Source organism: Macaca fascicularis, chromosome 1 (genome assembly GCF_037993035.2).
Source record: "Macaca fascicularis isolate 582-1 chromosome 1, T2T-MFA8v1.1".
NCBI classification, from domain to species: domain Eukaryota; kingdom Metazoa; phylum Chordata; class Mammalia; order Primates; family Cercopithecidae; genus Macaca; species Macaca fascicularis.
In genome coordinates, this window is record NC_088375.1 from 117,654,653 (window position 1) to 117,665,979 (window position 11,327).

Below are 11,327 nucleotides of genomic sequence, written 5' to 3' on the forward strand. Positions count from 1 at the left end.
TGGGGAGGTCCAACCCTGATTTTTGGTAGTCCATAGAATATCGGACCAGCTATGGCAGAGAAGCTCTGTTTTCAGAGGACAAGATTCCCAGTTAACAGAATTTTCTTTATAATATCCCAAGTCTAAGGGAACTGTCCAGTTAATTGAATCTGCCCAATCTGAGAATTTCCAAGAAGGGCAAAGACACTTTTCTGAAGTAAAGAGCTGCCTTTGACTTTGCAAGTCTCCACAGGGTATAACAAGACAAGCATCAAAAGTAATGATTCGGGGTGACTTTGACCTGGTTACATTAATAATGAGATGTGGGGTAGCTAAGGGAAAGAGAAGAGGAAAAAGGGACAGTCAGATTAAGCTTTTTCTTTAACATTACTCTGGTGGAGGTTGGTCCTGGGGTGACAGTTCATGACTTTTGTTTCTTCTAAGATTTTTGCTTTAAATCCTTCTCCTTTTACTCCTGAGATCAGGAGTTCTTGTGAACAAAGTACACCAGATGGAGGATAACAAACAGAGGAGCAAGCTGCCCCGAGTCAATTAAAAAGGTAATGAGCTATTGCTTCTCGGCCTTTTGGCTAAGATCAAGTGTAAAAGGTAATGAGCTCGGGTTTGAGTCCCACCTCTGAATTTATCAAGGGCTCTTGGTGGGACTCAAGATAAAAGAAACAGAGTCCCTGACTTCCCTATTCTTCCTCAAAGGCCGTAAATGGGATGACTTCCTTTTCTTTTTCCCATTCAGGACATTCCCTTTTGAAGTGACCTATTCTTCCACATTTGAAACATTTGTTCGGCTCTCTTTCTCTCCTTATTTTTAAATTCCCTTGCTTTGCTTTTTCATACCATTTATATGGCCTAGCAAGTGGGGACTTAAATTCTTTACAGGTTTTGGCCCCTTGGGTATGTTGTTGTAGAGCAGAGAGCATGATTTTTGCTTTTTGTTTTTGCTTTTCTTCATCCCTTCTTACATACACTTTTTGGGCCTCCCTCAAAAGTTCCTGTATAGGCCAATCTTTCCAGTTCTCTATTTTTTTGTAATTTCTTTGTGATATCTGGCCAACTATTAGTGACAAAATGGAGCTTTAACATCCCCTGCCCAAGGGGATCCTCTATGTCTAAGCCTGCATATTTTCTCATCTGTCCCTTTAGTCTGTTTAAAAACTCCATGGGCCCTTCGTTTTTTCCCTGCTGTATATTAAATGCTTGGAAAGTATTTGGGGTTTGAGGCACTGATTCCCAAATCCCTTTAACCATCCTTTCCCTAAGGTCTTTCATGTTTTCTCAGTGGGCTGCATTGTCATTTTCCCTTTGGGGGTCTTGGGCTGCAGGGATATTTTGACCGGGAGGATGTTCATGCTCCCAGACTATCACAGCAGTCCTGCAGATCATGGCTCTTTTCTCCCCCAAAAAGCAAATAATTAAGACACTTCCTCTGAGGAGAATGGGATCCCGGAGAAATTGTTAGAAACAAGTGCTTGATGCCACAAGGAAAAAACAGCACTTACATAAAAAATTTCTCAGCAAGGCACATTTACTTCTGCAGAAGGGTGTTGCCTGTATCCCTCTGATTGCAAGAGCACACCAAGTGGGGTAGGGCAGGGGTTTTTATCCCTAACACAGTTCCTATTTCTGTGTCCTTTCCCCACTGGGTGGAGTCAGGCACAGTCTAAGCTGATCTGATTGGCTAGTGTTTGAAATTGAGTAAGGCCAATTAGGTGGGAACAGAGAGGCTGTCCATTACCAACTAGGTGGGAAGGGTTATTTACAGAGTAAGAGGTTTGCTAGTTACAGATAAAGTAGAGAAACAAGTGCTCCTTACAGATTAAACAGAGAAAGAAGTGCTTGTTACTGGTTAAGAAAGACCAAGGAAGCTTTGAAGAGGAACTTATTATTTCTGGCAGGACTATGGTCAAAATTGCCACTTCTGTACTTCACACCCAACTGAATCTTTTCAACTGTGAGATTTTGGAAGAGAAAGAAATTCCAAATAGGATTAGATCTCCTCATATTTCAGTGGAGGACTCTAAGCCCTGGGAGGTTCTGGGTTGTGCCTGTCTCCTCCCTCCACACTTTCATCACCTAATCCCTAGCCCCTTGGACCTGTGCTCCAAACTCGGAGACACTGCTTGCTTCTTCCTGAGACCTCACTGTTACCTTTGCCTCACACACCTCACTTGTCCTTAGTTGCAGCAATCCCTGCATCCCACCTCACCTTCCTGCCTAACTTCCATCTCCTCTCTTTGGTGCCTCCACTTGCACCCTTATTACACCTTCTCACAGATTCAGGGGACAAACACAAAAAAGGAGTCAAGTGTCTAGCATTTTTTTTTTTAAATGGAGTCTTGCTCTGTTGCCCAGGCTGGAGTGCAGTGGTGCGATCTCAGCTCACTGCAACGTCCCTCTCTGGATTCAAGCGATTCTCCTGCCTCAGTCTCCTGAGTAGCTGGGACTACAGGTGTGCACTACCACATCCAGCTAATTTTTGTCTTTTTAGTGGAGATGGGGTTTCACCATATTGGCCAGGCTGGTCTCGAACTACTGACCTAATGATCCGCCAGCCTCGGCCTTCCAAAGTGCTGGGATTACGCCCGGCCTCATTTTTACTATAAACTGACATTTGAGTGCCTCCCACCCTATCCTGGCCCCGGGCACCTGCTCAAACCATGATGAGATGATGAGCTTTTGTGGCTCGGACGCACTGCTGGGCGCCCTGTTCGTGAGGCTGCACGGCGGGGGCACCCTCCACTACAAGCTGGCCCTAAAGGGCAGCACAAGCGGGAGGCGGTTGGCCGCCGACTCCTCCAATGGCTTCTACTCGTGGACGCGGATGTCCATGAGCTCCGTGTCCGCCTCGCCCAGCCACTTCTGGGGCGCCTGCTGCCTGGAGCACCGACTGGCTGGACACGCTGAGCAATGGGATGGGATGGGAGGGCAGAGTGGTGGCTGCGGCTGCGGCCACGGTGCGCAGTGAAAAAGAGCAGCTGCAGGCGCTGAAGCACCGCTTCACCGGCTACATCGACAGGGTGCGGCAGCCAGTCGTGAACAACTGCAGCCTGGAGGGTGAGGCGGCGGCGCTGCGACAGCAGCAGGTGGGCCGCACTGCCACGGGCGAGCTGTATGAACGCGAGGTCTGAGAGATGCGCCGCAAGGTGCTGTACCTGGGCACCGCGCTATCCGCTGCGCCTGGAGCAGGAGCACCTGCTGGAGGACTTCGCACATGTGCATCAGTGCCTCCACAGAAAGGCCCAGCAGCGCGAGGAGGGCAAGTATGTGGCCCACTCGCGGGCTTCTTGCGGGAGGCCGAGGCGGCGGGCGTGGAACTGCAGAAGAAGGCGCAGGCACTGCAGGAGGAGTGCAGCTACCTGCGGCGCCACCATCAGGAGGAGGTGGGCTAGCTGCCCGGCGAGATCAGCGCTGCAGCGCCTGGCAGGCACAGGCGCAGGTGCAGGCCACGTTGGGGGACTCCCTCAAGTGTGGCGTGATGTAGGCGCATCAGCGCTGCAGCAGATCTGCGGCAGCTCGAAGGCCACGCAGTGCAAAGCACGCTGCAGTCCGAGGAGTGGTTCCAAGTGAGGCTGGACCGACTGTTGGAGGCAGCCAAGGTGAACACAGACGACATGCGCTCAGTGCAGGAGATAACAGTACCAGCGTCAGCTTCGGGCCCAGACCACAGAGCTGGAGGCACTGAAAAGCACCATGGACTCACTGGAGAGGCAGCCCTCTGAGCTGGAGGACCCTTATCAGGCCGACATTGCCTGCTACCAGGAAGTCATTCAGCAGCTGGATGCCAAGCTGAGGAACACCAAGTGGGAGATGAGGGCCCAGCTGCGAGAATACCAGGACTTGCTCCATGTCAAGATGGCTCTGGATATAGAGATAGCCGCTTACAGAAAACTCCTGGAAGGTGAGGAATGTCAGATTGACTTTGGCCTGATTCCTTTCTCGCTTCCAGAAGGACTCCCCAAAATTCCTTCCACTTCCACTCACATAAAGGTCTAAAGCAAAGAGAAGATCAAAGTGGTTGAGAAGTCTGAGAAAGAAACTGTGATTGTGGAGGAACAGATGGAGGAGACCCAAGTGACTGAAAAAGTGACTGAAGAGGAGAAAGGAGGCCGAAGAGGAAGAAGGCAAGGAGGAAGAAGGGGATGAAGAGGAGGAGACAAAAGGGGGAGAAGAAGCAGCAAAGTCTCCCCCAGCAGAAGAGGCCACATACCCAGAGAAGGAAGCCACGTCCCCAGTGAAGGAAGAGGCAAAGTCACTAGCTGGGGCCAAGTCCCCAGAGAAGGAGGAAGCAAAATCCCCAGCTGAGGTCAAGTCCCCCAGGAAGGCCAAGTCCCCAGCAAAGGAAGAGGCAAAGTCACTGGCTAAGGCCGAGTCCCCAGAGAAAGAGGAAGTAAAATCTCCAGCTGAGGTCAAGTCCCCCGGGAAGGCCAAGTCCCCAGCAAAGGGGGAGGCAAAGTCACTGGCTGAGGCCAAGTCTCCAAAGAAGGCCAAGTCCCCAGTGAAGGAAGAAGCAAAGTACTCTGAGAAGGCCAAGACTCTTGATGTGAAGTCTCCAGAAGCCAACACTCCAGCAAAGGAGGAAGCAAGGCCCTCTGCAGATAAATCCCCCAAAAAGGCCAAAAGCCCTGTCAAGGAGGAGGTCAAGTTCCCAGAGAAGGCAAAGTCTCCCCTGAAAAAGGATGCCAAGGCCCCTGAGAAGGAGATCCCATAGAATGAAGAGGTGAAGTCCCCAGTGAAGGGGTGGGAGAAGCCCCAGGAGGTGAAAGTCAAAGAGACCCCAGAGAAGGCAGAGGAAGAGAAAGCTCCTGTCACACCAAAAACAGAGAAGAAGGACAACAAGAAAGAGGAGGCACCCAACAAGGAGGCTCCAAAGCCCATGGAGGAGGAGAAGAAGGAAGCTGCCATCAAAAAGCCCAAAGAATCCAAAGTTGAAGCCAAGAAGGAAGAGGCTGAAGATAAGAAAAAAGCAGCCACCCCAGAGAAGGAAGCTCCTGCCAAGGTGGAGGTGGAGGAAGATGCTTAACCCAAAGAGAAGACAGAGGTGGTCAAGAAGGAACCAGATGATGCCAAGGCCAAGAAACCAGAAAACCAGCAGAGAAGGAGGAGGCAGCAGCAGCACTGGAGAAAAAAGACACCAAGGAGGAGAACGCCACTGAGGTCAAGAAGCCTGAGGAGAAACCCAAGACAGAGACCAAAGCCAAAGACGACCCACCCTCTCAAAGGAGCTCAGTGAACCTAAGGCGGAAAAGGCTGAAAAATCGTCCAGCACAGACCAAAAAGACAGCAGGCCTCCAGAGAAGGCCACAGAAGACAAGGCTGCCAAGGGGAAGTAAGGCAGGGAGAAAGGAATGTCTGGAACAGCCAAAGAAACTCAGAAGGGTCCCGGAGCTCAAGGATCGGAGTAATGCAATTTTCACTTTTTTTCTCTTTATGTAAGAAGAAACTGCTTAGATGACAGGGCCTCTTTCTTGAAACAGGAACTTCTGTTAGCAATATGTTAGCAAGAGAGGGCACTCCCAGCCCCCTGCCCCCACGCCCTCCCCAGGCGATGGATAATTATGTTATGATAGCTTATGTAGCCGAATGTGATACATGCCAAATGCCATACGTAAACACTTGACTGTAAAATCTGCCCCCCTCCTTTCCAAATAAGTGCATTTATTGCCTCTATGTGCAACTGACAGATGACCGCAATAATGAATGAGCAGCTAGAAACACATTATGCTTGAGATGTCTTAACCTATTCCCAAATGCCTTCTATTTATCAAAGCAGTGGTCAAGCCCTTGCCCAGAGCTCTCTATTCTGGAAGAGTCGTCCAGGTGGGGCTGGGCACTGGCCACTGAATGATGCCAGGGCACACTTGCTACTGGAGTCCAGTTTCAATTGCTTCTGTGCAATAAAACAAAGTGCTTATAAAATGAATTAAAAAAGAAAAAAACCCTGACATTTGCCAGGGCTTCAGTGATGATCTGAAAGGCTACACTGTGTGTCTGTGGCCAGGTCCTACTGATGTTTAGCTTGGTTGTATCTAGATGATCACAGCAGAATTTCAGTATCAGTATGATTCCACAAACATTGCCACTGCCAGGCAAAGAGGTGGGTGTTCTCATAAAAGCAGCCTAATGTAATCAGCCACCAATGCATGCACCATGGCGGCAGACGTGCTCTTTTCCAGCCAAAAAGCCCGTCTCTGAGAGCTTGTTCTGTTGTCAGGTGGTATCTCCTCCAAGGCAAAAACTGAGTTTTCTTTTCCTCTTGGACTTCCCACCCACAAAGCAGAGAGTTCAGACTTGACCCACGGTGCCAGTTCCTGTGTGAAGCCTGGGTTCCGGATGTGAGAGTCACTCACCTTGGAAGTCCCCCAAGCGGTAAATGCCTCTGACAGAAGAAGGGGTACATGCTTGTTGCTAGCTGTATAATCATGTGCTTTTAGGGAAAAGAGCTTTGAGTCACCACATACTAGATACACGAATCTAGGCATGTCATTTCATGTCTTTGCATCTCAGTTTCCACATTTGTAAAAGAAGACAAATACTTTGTTTTCAAGCCTATTGTGAGGTCAAATGAAGTGATGTGTGTCCAGGGTCTAACACAATGCCTGGCCCGTAGGAGATGCTCGACAAATGTCAGCTTTCCTCTCAGATTGCCTCTATGTGCCTGATAATGAGGCCAACTTAAAAGAATAAAAGAAGAGACAAAATAATAGAGAAGTTTCACCTTGGGAAATAAGCCAGGAAAGTTCAAGCTCAGGGCCTGGAGACTTCGTAGCAAATAAGTCATGGACTGTAGACTGAGAAGAACTAGGAAACTTTATATGATTCCTTAGGTATGCATTACTTTTCTCTGCTTTTTACTTTTGTTTTTGTTACCCTCCTCTTCCTAGTTATTTCTCAGGATTGCCTAAATAGAAAGCCAGCAGAGCCTGTGAGATTGTGATCTAAGAAGCTGTGATGTAGGGAGCAGGGGGAGACAGGGCCCTTCTCAGCTGTTGGGCTTGGGATATGAGCCCCAGAACACCAAGGAGGTGGCGCCTGCTGCCCAGAGTAGAGGAAGATCGACTGAGGCCCTAGCTCTGAGCAGAAAAGGTGGGAGACGTCAGCTCTCCTAGGCCAGGAGAGTGGCCACCATGGCTAAGTAGTAGGAAGTCTATGCAGCTCTCCAGCAAACTGCAAGAGCCCAAAAAGTGCTGGTTGTATGAATAACTGAACAAGCAGGTGAAAGAAGTGATGATGTAATGGAATTCAAGCTAAAAAAAACCCAGGCTTAAAATGTGAATTCTAATTTTTTCCTATTTAGTATCTGTGTGATCTTCAAAGCAACCTCTTTGGGCCTCAGTTTTGTCATGTCTGAAATGGTGAGGTACGGCCAGGTGCTGTGGCTCACGCCTGTAATCCCAACACTTTGGGAGGTCGAGGCAGGTGGATCGCTTGAGGCCAGAGTTCAAGACCAGCCTGGGCAACATAGTGAGACCCTGTCTCTACAAAAATAAAAATTTTTTAAAAATTAAAAAAATAAAATGGTGATCTGGGGGAAGGAGTTATAATCTGGCCTGCTCACTTAAACTCAAAAGTTTGTGGTGAAGGCTAGATGAGGTCACCAACAAAAAACCTACACCGAATGCTGGAATTTTCAGGACAGCATTGTGATGGTGAGGGTGGCCATAAGAACCATCTGGGGAAAATCACTCAAAGGAAGACTTCTGGGATTTGGTTCAGCCCTGGCCGGATCCCACTCCAGGAGAGAGGGCAATCTCTTCACAGTCAGATGAGCTGATCATCTCAGGGCAACCCAGTGAAAGTATCCCTTTCTGGCAGCTTCCAGGGTTGCTTTTTTTCACAGGACGGTGGGCCAAAGTCCCTGCCTGCTGCTGCCACCCTCTGGCAGCAACCTGAGCCGCACTCTTGTCAATTTCACTGGTTAGAACACCTAATTTTTGCACATTCGTTTACATTTGCATAGTGTTTTTCAGTTTACACTTTTCCCCCCTCAAGAATGATGCCCTTTCATCCAAACAATATCCTTGTGGCATAAACATTTTTGTAGATGAAGAAACCAAGGTTTGGGAAAGGTAAATGGTTTGTCTAAAGAGACTCGGAAAGGAGATGAGACCAGGCTTTCTGATTCCAAGTCCTGTGTTCTTTTCACTGTCACAGGGGCATGTCAGTTAGTTCTACTGCTATTGTTGCACTTCTCAAACTCTGACAGAAGCGGATATGAACATGGAGTTCTCCTGACCTCCTCTCTCACCCCATTCCTCCAACACATCCCCAAATTCTCCAGACCCCAACTGTACCTGCAGCTGCCTATGAGTGAAGGGGAGTAAGGACTACAGATATGAACAGGGCAGAGCAGCACCTGCTCTTCTCTGGGATTCAGACTGATGAAGGAGATGAGACAGATACCCAGGGACCTCAGGACCTGGGAGAAGTGCACATGGAATTCACCAGAGGTCAAAGGGACTCCAGCTAGGTGGTACCTGAGCTGGTCCTGAAGAGACAAACAGGATGTAAGTTCACAAAGAGGTAGATGCAGGACCTTCCAGGCAGAGGAACTGGCAGAAGCCAGGCTTCCGTGAACCCAACCAGAGGATACCTGCTCTGGTTGGGCAGAGGAGGGAGGCAGGTGGTGAAGCTGGAGAGGGAGGTTGGAAGAGATCTCGGCAAGATGGAATTCATACTGTTTTCTAAAGGCAGCAATAAACCAGCCATCCTGCATGTCTCCCATTTATTCACTTAACAAATATTTATTGTAATAGGCATATACTCTCTTTCTCAGGATAAGAGCAAAAGCTTAACTTTGTTACATAATATTCATTTATTTCTTCAATGGATATTGGCTGCCTACTTTCCTTGTGCCAGGTATTCTTCTAGGCCCTGGGGATGTATTTCTGTGGATATTGAACTTTTGCTTTAGTGGGAAAGGCATAACAAACAAGAACAATAAGTAAAATAGAAGTATTTAGATAGTGACAAGTATTCAAGAGAAAAATAAAGTAGAAAAAGAGTCATGCAAATTAGGGACGTGGGTGGGGATTTGCTCTTTTGGAGAGCATGGCCACAAAGGACTGAGGGAGGAGGTGGCTCTCAGTAAAGGCCGAAAGCAGCAGTTTCCAACCTTCTTGGCACTAGGGGCCAGTTTTGTAGAAGACAATTTTTCCATGGACCGGAGGGGGTTGGGGGAGGATGGCTTCAGGATGAAACCGTTTCACCTCCCATCATCAGGCATTAGACTCTCAGAAGGAACGCAACCTAGATTCCTCAAATGCACAGTTCACAATAGGGCTCGCACTCCTTGGGGAAGCTAAGGCTGTGGCAGAGTTCCTAACAGGCCACGGACAGGTACCAGTCTGCGGCCGGGGCTTGGGGATCCCTGGCCTAAAGGAATTGAGGGAGACAGACAGGCAAATACACAAGGAGGGACAGTCCAGGCAGGGGGAACTGCAGGAACAAACGCCCTGAGGTGGGACCATATCTGGTGTGTGTGGAGCCAGAGGAGGAGGCCAGCATTGCTGGGGAGTGAGTGAGGGAAGGTGGAAGGAGAGGAGGCCAGAGAGGCCCAGAAGGGACAGGCAGGTCGAGTAGGAGGTCACAGCAGGCCTTGTTCAGAGTGGGAGCGAGTCAGTGCTGACTGCCACACAGTCTGGCTCTTTCTGCAGGGTTTTAACAATGGACAAGGAGTCTTTTCTGCAGTCTGGTCCTATAGATTTGATGAGGTGTGGGCAGTACAGCCAGGGGGCCTGGGAGGTCTAGCTCTTGGAATGCACCCAGGGCCCTTTTAACGCTCAGCATTCACCTGGCTGTGTGCTGTCCTTCCTCCTGCTGCAACCACCCCACACACACTCAGGGGAATGAAATGGCTGCCTTGTTACATTCACAGAACCTGTGGGCCCGGCTCTTCACTGCTCTACTGTGTCTGGAGTGATGCGGGGAAGACTTGAATGGCCAGGGTGATGCAAATGGTTGAGCGCTGGGTGGGCTGGGGCTCCGAGCGTGAGTGGTGCCTCCGAGAGAGTGGCCTCACTTGCATGTCTGGGGCCTGTGCCTGGAGGCTGGAGGATAGTCACCCAGGGCACCCCACAAGGCCTCTCCATGAGACTAGGCTCCTTGCAATGTGGAAGCTTCCTGCTTAGGAGTATCCAGAAAAGGGGCCACAGCGAGCATCCCAAAAGCCACAGGTGGAGTGGGCCTGGCCCCTTCTGACCCAGCCTTGAGAGGCCATAGCATCCTCCCACTGCACTCACTTGGTTGGAGGGGTCACAGAGCCCAGATTTTAGCAGAGGAGACGTTGACCCCACCTCTTGATGGGAGTGTGTAAAGGAATTGGTAGCCTCTTAAAAATACCACTACAAGCCGGGCTCACACCTGTAATCCTAACACTTTGGGAGGCCAAGGTGCAAGGATCACTTGAGCCCAAGAATTTGAAACCAGCTGGGGCAACAGAGCAAGATCCCATCGCTACAAAAATAATAAATAAATAAATATATAAATAAATATATAAATATTAAAAAAATAAAATAGGAAGAAGATTCAAGCAACCTCAAACGCTGTGCCCACATGAAAAGGCATCCTACCTGGGTGTCTCTGAACCTCAGATAAAAAAGCTCTGCAGGAGGTTCCTGGGAAGGAGGCTATATCCTCACCCCCCTTCCACCAAGGGCTATATCTGTAAACATGTAACTAATTCCCCATGGGGGACAGGGCAGTGTTGTGTGCCACACTTGTGCCAAATATGTATTAATAAACTCTGGACCATATTGGCAGCTTTGTGGTTTTCCATAGTCTTTTGCAGCCTGCAAAACATTTTCCGATTAGAAGCCCCCGCTGTTTTATCTATTACATGTGACACTGAATAAGCCTCTGCATATCCACTGGGGGTTGGTAAGTAACATCAGAGCGTGCAGCGAGGGGAAAAGAATTAAAAAGGGAGCTAATGTCATCCGTGGGGAATAGCTGAGGAAGGAAAAACCACTCTGGAAGAGAGGGGTTGCAGAAGGATTTTTTGCAATGTATTATGACCACTCAAGGCAGGCACACACGTGTGTCTGTTGTCCCAGCCTCAACATGTAAAATGAAACTCCAAAGAATGTTATACCATGAGGTAGCTGGGAGGGTGGAGGGAAGGAGGGAGATTTTTATTTCACAAAGCAGTTTGATTTTCTGAGAGCCATATGCTTGCTTTTCTTTTTCCCAAAAAGCCCACAGTCGCATGTGGAAAAAATTTAGAATTTTATTGGCTTTCAGGGAAGAGGGAATTGGAAACGTTAGATAAGTAGGTATCACATGGAACAGTATTTCATAGCACTCCCCCAGGCCTGTGGGTGAATGCCACGCTA

General features: G+C 48.9%; 1 pseudogene; it reads left to right on the top strand.

The window, feature by feature from the left end:
• Positions 1-2,662: 2,662 nt before the first annotated feature.
• Positions 2,663-5,327, top strand: LOC102121180 (neurofilament heavy polypeptide pseudogene; annotated as a pseudogene).
• Positions 5,328-11,327: the final 6,000 nt, after the last annotated feature.